Source organism: Magnolia sinica, chromosome 19, assembly GCF_029962835.1.
Source record: "Magnolia sinica isolate HGM2019 chromosome 19, MsV1, whole genome shotgun sequence".
Classification (NCBI taxonomy): domain Eukaryota; kingdom Viridiplantae; phylum Streptophyta; class Magnoliopsida; order Magnoliales; family Magnoliaceae; genus Magnolia; species Magnolia sinica.
The window spans coordinates 28,153,482-28,165,308 of record NC_080591.1 but is presented as its reverse complement, the minus strand read 5'-3'; positions in this window follow the sequence as shown (position 1 = coordinate 28,165,308).

Here is an 11,827-nt window from a genome sequence, read left to right as displayed (position 1 = left end):
GGTTCATTCTGAGATGCAAAGCACACATAATTACATATATCTTCTAGTTGTCTATGAGTGCATACACCAGTGAAAGGGTTTCTAAGAATTTGAGTGGTTGGATGATCTTTGACAGTCCTCAGTTCAGACTTATTTCGACTTGTTGAAGTATCTGGTTTGTCAATTAGGAGAACTTCATCATTATCTGAACTAGAGGCAAGTATATTCAAGTGATCACCAATGACCACATTGATGGACTCTTGAATTACACCGGTCCTCTTATTTAGTATTCGATACACTCGACTGTTCAAAGCATATCCTAAAAAGATCCCTTCATCACTTTGGGAGTCAAACTTACCCAGATTTTCACGGTCTCGTAAAATATAGCAGTTACTGCCAAAAACTCGAAAGTATTTGACAGTAGGCTTCTTCTCAAACCACATTTCATAAGTAGTTTAATAATTTGAGTTACTTGTATAAACACGGTTGATTATATAGCATGCAGTATTCACAGCTTCAGCCCAAAGATTTTTAGGGAGCTTCATGCTATTCAACATTACATTAGCCATTTCTTTAAGCACTCTATTTTTCCTTTCAACAATTCCATTTTGTTGTGGTGTTTTGGGTACCAAGAATTCATGTGATATTCCCTAATCGCAACAGAATTTCTCAAAATCGCTATTCTCGAATTCTGATCCATGATCACTACGGATCTTACTTACTTGAGAACCTTTTTCAGTTTGGATCCGTTTGAGAACTCTTTTTTACTTCATCAAGGGTTTCTGATTTATCCCTTAAGAAGGCTATCCAAGTGAATCTCATAAAACCATCCATGATTATGAGTATGTATTTCTTGCCACCTAGACTCTCCGTCCTAATTGGTCCTATGAGATCCATGTGGAGAAGTTCGAGCAATTTAGATGTGGCATTGGAGTTCACCTTTTTGTGAGTACTCCTAGTTTGCTTGCCAATCTGGCATTCGCCACATATTTTGTCTAATTTTTGTAATTTAGGTATACCTCTTATCAATTCTCTTTTGTTCAATCTATACAAATTGAAGTAGTGTACATGTCTGAGGCATTTATGCCATAATTCGATTTCATTGGTATGGACCATGTAACACGATTGATTAGATGAGCTAGCATCACTTACGATGTAGCAGTTTTCAGAAGTTCTGCGACTATTTAATATTACTGAACCGTGTTTATTCAAAATTTCATAGCCAAGATTGGAAAATTTTACACTATGATTTTTATCATATATTTGAGATATGCTTAACAAGTTATGTTTTAACCCTTCAACATATAAAACATTCTCAAATAAAGGGAGGTTAGAAAGCTAAACTGTACCTTGGCCAATAATCCTGTAGTTGCTACGATCACCAAATGTGACTGATCCATCAGTCATGTCTTTAAGAGTGGTGAACAAACCTTTGTCACCAGTCATATGTCTGGAGCATCCATTGTCTAAGTACCACTTTGAATGGCTTGATGCTTTGAAAGCCGTATGGGCAACCAAGCAAGTAACCTTAGAAACTCATTTCATAATTGTTTTGGGTTTAGGTGTATAGTTGGTCTTCTTGTATTTGTAGTTGTTGTAAGAATGACCTATTGAGTTAGATTTTAAGAGCTCCTTAAGTAAATCAACTATTTTCTCAGCTAAAGGATTTTGGTTCTGATTTTTATAGTTGATATGGTTTTAAGGATTGAAAAGTTTTAGCATTTTTAGAAAACTTTTGATTTGAACTATTCCCTTTTGAGTTTGAAGATTCTCCTTTCACAAACTTAGGAGGAGTATACTTTTGTTTATGATGAACATTTTTATCGTAGCCTAAACCGGATCGGTCGCCACATTTTCTTGATCCAGACAAAAGCTTTTCTAACTTTGGATCACTATAGGCATACCTCCATGTATCCTTTAAACTTAAAAGCGAAGAGACTTCTAGCTTAAGTTTTTCATTTTCAGATTTAAGATTATCAATAAGGGAGGTTTTGAAATCTAAATCACATTTTGATTTTTCAAAACAATCTGAAATGTGGGATTTTTCTAAAATAAGAGAATCAAAATTTTCTTTAAGTTTTGAAAACTTTTCTCTTTGAAGTTTTAGTTTAACAGCAATTTTACAACTTTCCTTGTATAGGGCACTGTAAGCATCTTAAAGATCTTCTTGATTTTCATGATCACTATTCAGATTTTCTTCACTAGTTGTATCATCATGATCTGAAAAAGTAAACTTGGCTAGAGTCATAAGGGCTTTGACTTCATTACCCGACTCGGTTTCAGAATCTTCTGATTCAGAAGAGGCTTCAGAGCCAGAAGATTCATCCCAAGTAGCCAACATACCTTTCTTTTTAGGTTTGTCCTTTTTAGGACACTTGTTTGCTAAATGCTCATATTCTTGACAGTTGTAACATTGACTATCTTTTAAAGATTTTCAAGTTTTAGATTTAGATCTTTTCTTATCATTAGATTTTTAAAAATCAATCTTCTTTTTACTTTTGAAAATTTTGTAAAACTTTTTAGCTAAGAGGGCCATATCATCTTCGGAATTTTCTAAATCAGAATTATTATTTTCTTGAGAAACATTTTTAGAAGATTTAAGGGTAATTGATTTACTTTTAGGAGCTTTAAAAGATAACTCATAAGTCTGTAAAGAACCAATTAGTTCTTCCACCCTCATATTGTCTGTATCACGAAGTTCCTGGATCGCAGTTACCTTAGAATTGAATAGTTCAGGTAATGAGCGTAGTATCTTTGCACACACTTTATTTTTTAGGATTTTATCGCTAAGACCCCACATAGAGTTCATAATGTCATTTAATCTTGTATAAAAGTCTATGAATATTTCATTTTCCTCCATATGTATTTCCACAAATTTGGTTGTGAGGATTTGGACTTTAGATTTCTCAACAATTGATGTACCCTCGTGTGTCATTTCTAAAATATCCCAAGCTTGCTTTGCAGTATCATAGGATATAATTCTTTTGAATTCATCCGGTGATAGTGCGCAAGTGATTGCAATTAGTGCTTTTACATTGGCACTACTCTCATTTTTCTGAAGAGTGGTCCATGAGAAATAAGGTGTTACTCTCATAGATTTTGATCCATCGACACCAGTCGCTTCAGTGGTAAGAGGGATCCATTCAGTCACTGTGGCTTGCCACACGCTCTAATCCACGGATTTTAAGAAAATTCTCATCCTGGCTTTCCAATAGGCATAATTGGAGCTATCAAATGGTGGAGGCCTAGTGACTGAAAGGCTATCAAAATTTGACATCTTATAAATAGCTTAAATTGATTAGCTTAAGAAATAAATCTAAAAAGAAATAACAATTAAAATGAGTTGTTAGGCTCTGATACCACTTGAAAAGGCTAAACTATATGTCCTAGAGCCGAGGGGGGGGGAATGAATAGGACTATGCAAATTAAAATGATAACAGTGAAAATTAAAAAAATAAAGGAAAGATACACTATAATCAATTCACAATACAGAAATGTAAAGCAACCTCAAAATTCTGGTATTGAGAAATTGATACAAATATTGTTCTAAGGACAACCTTGCAATATAAAAACCAAGGGATTATGGCAGGACAACCTTATTAGAACGATATGAGCATCAAAAACTCAAACTAAAGAGGAATAAAAAGAAATAGCAAGAATTGAAATCTTACACTATTACAACATTCCCCACAATGCTTGAAATGTAAATGATTACAACATTCATATCCACAAATACATCCCACAAACTTGAATGATAAAAGATATAGAAAATAAATCACACATCCAAACACAAAGAATTATAGTGGTTCGCCTATGTGTACACCAATTGTTCAACAACAGCCACACAGCTACTCCACTCCTAATATCCTCACACAGTGGATATTAGCGTTCATGATGAAAATAGATTTTTCTTAGGTTCACCTAAAACCCTCACAATTGTGTCTTTCAAGTGGGCTTACACAATTCAAAAACCCCACACTCTGAGTTTTCTAGATCTCCTCAGATAACCAAAACAATGATATTTTTCTGCCTCAATCTCAAAAGAAACTAAAAACAGAAGATTTACACAAATATAAAATACCTGGATTTCTCCTTTTATTGCAGCCCCGAAGAACCAAGACGGAGTAGAAGTTCGAATAGAAGATTAATGTCCAGTACTCACTTATGAAATGGTTCTAGGTTCAAATTGATTTTAAATTAAATCAAGTTGAGCTAGCTCTATTTGATTTTGATTCCAAGAAGTGGAATAACGGAATTCCTCTTTCAAATCGGATTGGAATGCAGTAACAAAAGAAAATATGAAAAGCTAATAAAAAGAGAATATTAAATATGCACAATCTAGCTTAAGAAGAATACAAACTTATCTATCAGAGTGATGCCTTGATTTTACTTGAATTGGATATTAAACTTTAAAAATCGTGCTTTATTTATACTTGCAGAAATCACGTCTATGACTGGTCTTATGGACACTACGACTAGTCATAGGATGAACTGATTTTTGAAATTTTGATCGCGATCGGATAAAACCATTCGATGATTGGTCGTGACCTATCCACGACTAGTCGTGAGGAGCCAGGAATAGTTGTTGTAGTTTGAGTCGTAGCTGTTGGACTGGTCATGAACGAGTCATGCACTATTCACACGACCGGTCGAGTAGACTCCAGGACTGGTCGTGACTTAACAAAAAATTCTGAAAGTTTGCAACAACATAGGACTGGTCGTGAAATTTCTTGGACTGGTCGAGCTAGTGCAAGGACTAGTCGAACAGAGTACAGGATTAGTCTAAGAAACAATTGTAAATTAAGCAATTGACTTATGTATCCAAAATGACCTACCCTAAGGTCAATCTAAGGTCTTTCATACCTTAAAAATGAAGTATGAACATTGAACCTTCTTTTCTTCAGATGATGGATGATCTTTGATGTCCATGAAGCTTGAGATCTCGACACATGATGAAGCTTGAACTTGAGATTTTTGGAAGCTTGAATTCGTAGTTATTGAGTTGTACTTCACCTTGAGTCTTGAACAAGATCTCATCTTTCGATGCAGCTTTAAAACTTTGAAGCTTTCAGAAGAGAACAATGTACTTGATCTTGCAGTTCTTGAAGTAAATCTTTGTTCTTGACTTGAAGCATTGTCCTTGTACATGTGATACATTGCCTTGAACATATATATCAATGTGCTACACAAGACATAGATTGATAGTTTGGCACTACAAAATTTGACAATCAAAAGAGCATGAAACCATAGCACTTACACCTATAACCTTAACCTAAACCTAAACCTAAACTTAATTCACTTAACTTAAACCTACACTTAAACCCAAACCTATAACCCTAACCTAAACCTAAACTTAAACTTGAAAACCTAAACCTAAACCCGATTCCGAACTCGAAACCAAACCCGAATTCCTAAACCTAAACTTAAACATAAACCTAAACTCAAATCTCTAAACCCAAACCTACACCTAATCCTAAACCTATAACCCTAACCTAAACCTAAACCTAAACTTGAAAACCTAATCCTAAACCTACTCCTGAACCCGAAACTGAATCTAAATTCCCAAGCCTAAACATAAACCTAAACCTAAACCTACACCTAATCCTAAACCTATAACCCTAAACTAATCTTAAACCTATTTTCGTAAACTGAATCTAATATTTTCATCATAGAGATGGATAAGAGTTGGATGTGAGTTAAGAACAGGTTTGGCCAAGAGTATAAACAAGGGGTTCAAGAGTTCATGGAATTTGCGCGATATCGGACAGATTCATGCAATAGAATTAGGTGTCCATGTCGAAAATGCAAGAATATGTTCATAAGACTTTGAATAAAGTAGAAGACGATTTGTTCATAATTAGGATTGACTAGGGTTACACTTGGTGGATCCATCATGGTGAAGAGTTCCATCAAAGAGTTGAGGCCACGGAAGTCCTTGCTGATGCAATTGTGCTGGATGATGAGAATGAAGACGTTCACGAAATGCAATATATCATAGGGGATGTGTCCAGGGAAACAATTACGGATACTGATTTTGCAGTGACAAGTAGTAGCCAAGATATTCCTCCTATGGGTGATGTCGAATCAGAAAAGTTTAGTAGGTTGTGAGGGATGCAAACGTCTACTTTATCCGGGGTGTGAGAACTTCTCCAAGTTGAATTTTCTTACAAGGTTACTTCATTTGAAGACAATAAATTGATGAAGTAACAAATCGTTCAACATGTTGCTTGACTTGTTAAAAGAAGCATTACCGGACGGTGAGACATTGCCTAAGTCTCATTACGAGGCAAAATCCTTGATGCGAGACTTGGGCCTTGGTTATATCTCCATACATGCATGTATAAATGATTGTGTATTGTATTGGAAAGAACATAAAAATGTTGAAGAGTGTCCAGAATGTGGAGAGTATAGGTGAAAGTATGATGAAGCCAAGCGTAAGAAAATCCCACAAAAGGCATTAAGATACTTTCCATTGAAACCCAGATTGTAAAGATTGTTTACGTCTCGTAAGACAGCTGAAGATATGAGGTGGTATAAGGAGAAATGTGTCATGATGATAGTATACTGAGGCACCCTGTGGACTCTAAAGCCTGGCAAAATTTTGACAATCAATAAGACTAGTTTGCAGAGGATTCTCGCAATGTTCGACTAGGTCTTGTAAGTGATGGTTTTAATCCATTTGGTAATATGAGTAGCTTGAACAGTATGTGGGCGGTGGTACTTATGCCCTACAATTTACCTCATTGGTTGTGTATAAAGGAGTCATTTTTCATGATGTCATTGCTTATTCTTGGACCTATGTCACCCGGGAATGACATTGATGTGTATTTACGACTGTTAGTAGATAAGTTAAACGAGTTATGGAGTCAAGGTGTACAAACATAAGAGACATTTGCAGGACAGACATTTCGCTTGCATGCAGCGGTCTTATAGATAATAAATGACTTCCCTGCATATGGGAATTTGTCTAGGTGAAGCACGAAGGGAAAGTTGGCTTGTCCTAAATATAGTATTGAGACTTGTTCATTGTCATTGAAGCATGGTAAAAAAAATGTGTTATATGGGCCATCGTCGCTTCCTTCCAAGCGATCATAATTGGCACAGGAAGATGATGATCTTTGATGACAAACAAGATCATAGCTACCACCGAAAGAGCTATCTAGAGAAGATATGATACAGTAATTGAGTAACATTGGAGAAGTTAGATTTGATAAGGCACCTCACTTAAAGAAGAGGAAACATACAGTATTAGAGTATAACTGGAGGAAGAAGAGCATTTTTTAGTTACCCTATTGGAGTGATCTAAAATTATGACACAACTTGGATGTCATGCATATTGAGAAGAATATATATGACAATGTCTTCGGAACATTGATGAACATAGAGAAGAAAATAAAAGACAGTTTCAAGGCTCGATTAGATCTACAAGCAATGGGTTTAAGGAAACAGTTGTGCTTGCAACCATATAAAAATTCATATACTACACCAGCAGCCTGCTACACATTGACAAAACTAGAGAAAAAGTATTTATGTGAATGGTTGAGATCGGTGAAGTTTCCTGATGGGTATGCGTCAAATATATCTCAACGCGTAAACATTACGGACTGTAAGGTAACAGGAATGAAAAGTCATGATTGTCATGTCCTTCTACAACGTCTACTACCGATTGCGATTCGTGGATTCCTAAGCAAGGATATCAGTGCGACGCTAATTGGGTTGGGGATATTCTTTAAGGATTTGTGTTCGAAATCGTTGAATGTAGAGGTTATTAAACAACTGGAGAGGGACATTGTCGTAATCCTTTGCAAACTTCAAAGAATATTTTCACCTGCGTTTTTCGATGTCATAGTACACCTAGCCATTCACTTATCACATGAGGTGAAGCTTGCAGGCCCAGTACGATATCGTTGGATGTATCTGATTGAAAGGTGGTAGAACCTATTAAAATTTTCATTCATTCCATAAACTACATATATCCATATTTTTATACGTATTGTGTACAGATACCTTCACACATTAAAATGATTTGCGAAGAATAAGGCACATCCAAAGGGATCCATTGCTGAGGCGTACATTGATAATGAGTGCCTGACATTTTGCTCCATGTATTTTTGTGGCATAGAGACTAGATTTAACCGAGAAAATCGAAATTCTGACGAAGGGCGGGAGCATGAACAAGGACTCATATCTGTATTCGCACATAACATCCGTCCTTTAGGATCCCCGACGTTTTAGGATATGGACCTTGGGGATTAAGTAAAGGCGTGGTGGTATGTGTTGCATAATTGTAAATAAATAGAGTCGTACTTAGAGTAAGTCTTCCCTCGATAATTGTATCTTTACATATGATGATCTTAATATTTCTGACTGATGACGTGCCAATTATGTGTAGCGACAACATCGAGGAGATAAAGTCTCAATACCTGAAAAATTATGATCAAATGCATCAGGATTAGTTTCTAGAATGGTTCATAAAACGTGTAAGATTTCACCTTGTATCTCACCACACTTAGAATTTCGTTGTATTGCATAATATTTAAACCTAAGAAAATTCCTAAATAATTACATTTGTACGTGATAGATGAAGACGTTGCGCGCTAGCAACTCTGCGGATGCGTATGATGCACTCTACTCACAGGCATGTGACCCTAATAGATATGTATCTAGATATACAGTTTGTATTATAAATGGGATTCGATTCCACACTGAAGCGTAAGAAGTATAGAACCACACAAAAGAGTGAGGTGGTTGTGAAGGGAACGCATGAGGAGATAGAAATTAATTTTTATGGCGTTTTAACGGATATTATTGAGTTGAATTATTGTATGAAAAAGCGGGTGTACTTATTTAAATATGATTGATGGGACATTGGAAATAAGAAGTTGGGAATACAGACTGACAAGTACTTTATGAGCATAAATTTATCTTGGAAGTGGTTTAAGGATGACCCATTTGTCATCGCCAAGCAAGCCGAACAAGTATTTTATCTCGCTGACACGAAGTTAGGCGGATCTTGGCACGTGGTACAGAAAATAAAACCCAGGAACGTATTTGACGTTCCCGAACCAGACGTTGAAGATAGCGAGGACAGGGGAAATGAAATGTCTAGGGTTGATCAAACATATCAAGAAGACATGTCATCTAGGGATAAAGGGACTGAACCAAATGTTGATATTGATGTGGTGCAATTGGACAAAAATAATGTGCCACCTGATCATGATGATGCCTCAATAATACATTACATTGTTAGAGATGATAGCGATTTCATTGATGACGACGTTGTAGACGATGAAGAGGAAATACTGATCAGCGATAGTGATGGTGAAGAAGAAATAGTCCTAAGCGATAGTGATACAGACGACGATTATTAAATGTACACATGATTTATATGTTATTTTTTTAATTAGAATAATTTGATTATTACATGTATACATTTTGACAAGTCATGATTTATTTCTTTAATTGACTTGTTTATAATCCACATTTGCAGTTGAGTCAATTTCTGATTATGTCCTCTTTAAACCGGAGTGTAGCGGAAGCACGCAACATACTTCTTCAGCTATTGCAAATAGACTTTCTGGCCCTATCTTCTTCTGGTAGGGCCAAAGAGATACCCGGTCTGGTCGATGAGTGTAAGGAGGAATATATTAATGATGACTCAAATAAAAGATTATACAATCTCAAAGAAATTTCAGACTTGATGGAGAAATATAACCGTGGGAAACCTCGTATGGAAGATGCGGTTTTGTCACTTGCACATCTAAATGGAGTCCCGAGAGACCAGATTTCTCCTATTATGACTGGCACGTTAGCTGTAACAATGTTGAGTGCTTCACACAGCTTGACATATACTTCTGCAGCGTACGATAACTTACGCAGGGAGTACTTCGGATAGTTGATCCGAAGTTGATTCGTATTGCAATGAAATACATATATTTAATATAGAATGATAATATGTAATGGAATTTTTAAATTTTACTATGGTTTTATTATATTATGTTTGCATTATAGTGTAATGGTATAATCATATTTTAATCATCTCTCTAAGTATAAACATAAATTCATTTTACCATCAACACTACTTGTATAATGTTTTAGTAAATTCCACTTGCACTATAAAGTTTAATGTGTTTATTATATTGATGTTCATACACTTGTACTGACATTGTTTAAATTTATAAGTTCGTAGTTCGCACATATTCAGTCATGGCACCATGTGGGAGATTAGGTTGTTCGCGCACTGGATCTACCCCTTCTACCCGTGATGCGACGAAGACAGCATTGACGTCGCATGCTGCATTACAGGCGTCTGAGCCCTCGGTTGAGTATACACCGGGCACTGCATGTAAGTCTAAACATATATTTATTTAGTGACTTTTGTTTATGTTTAGACTTAAATATTTCTTTTATGACAGCATCGTCGACCAGCTGATGAGGATGTGGACCCACACGTGGGTTAGTTTTAGAGCGACTTACATGTAAGGGTAGGGTGACGGTAGAGTTTCCACAGGACTGCCTTAGACCTGTTGGGGACAATGCCACGTTGTTTATGTCAAAGGTCGGTGTCCTATGCCGATCTCTGATCCCCACCACCATCCCCTGTTGGGTAGACGTGATAGATGATGTATGGCAGCTCATCCGTCAGCACCTTCTGGTAAATTTTATTAAATTTTCTTTTGTGAAAGTTCATTTACAGTTAAGTTATTTCCTTAATAAGTTTATTGCCTTAATCTATTATTTATGAAACTGCATGATAAATTTATCTTAGATTTGAGTGTTCCTTACATTTCCCATGCCATCGACGACATGGTCAGGAAGCGGTTCAAGGAGTGCCGCAGAGAGTTACACCAGCAGTACAAGCAATGTAGGACCCACGATGAGGCAGTACTGTCCGCATTGTCACACATGACTATAGACGACTGGCGGATACTTTGCGAGAGATTTTCGTCCAAGGCTTTTCAGGTAATATTTACATATTTATGATATCTTAAGGTAATAATTAAATTTGCAATTAATAACAATGTATTATGAATAATCTGTTCAGAAGAGGAGCAGAATAAATTCTGCGAATAGGGAAAAGTTACAAGCAACCACATAGCTAGTTCAAAGTCATTTGTACGACATCGTTACGACATGGTAAGAAATTATTAGTGATTATTAAGTTGATATATTCGTTCCATGCATTTATATTAACTCTATTGTCCTTTCAATTGCACAGCGAGATTCCATCACCTGCTAGGAGCCTGGACCAGTAGACCTCTATAGAGGGACTCACTGTCGGCAGGTGAAGGCATCTTGGGTTCATCCTAGAGCCAGCGAGAATTGGGTAAAAATTCTTATATTGTAAAATTTAATTACATTGAATTATAATACTGTCATTTGTTAAGAAAATTCATATATTTTCATTCTAAGCGGCCATGGATACTATACGCAGTCAATCCACTCCCGATGGTAGTCAGCGGAGTGAGTCAGATATCCTGAGCGAGGTGCTTGGCACCCGTTCTAGCTATGTGCGTGGGCTTGGCTATGGTGTCAAGCTCATGGCACCCGCTAGAGCTGCCTCCAGCCGATCACGGAGGGAGAGGTTTAGCAACTATGGGTCGTCGTCAATGAGATCAAAGAGCAACTGGAGAGGAAGAGGGAGGAGGAGCAAAGGCGTTGGGAGGAGGAGGAGCAAAGGCGAAGAGAGGAGGAGAAGCAATGGGCGGAGTAGGAGAGGAGGATGGAGGAGATGGGGGTGGAGCATGAGCGACGGATGTAGGAGATGTTTTAGGCTCTCGCTACACGCTTTGCCACTGATGTCCCACCACCTCCGCCTTCATCTTCGTGATTTTTATTTTATTTTATT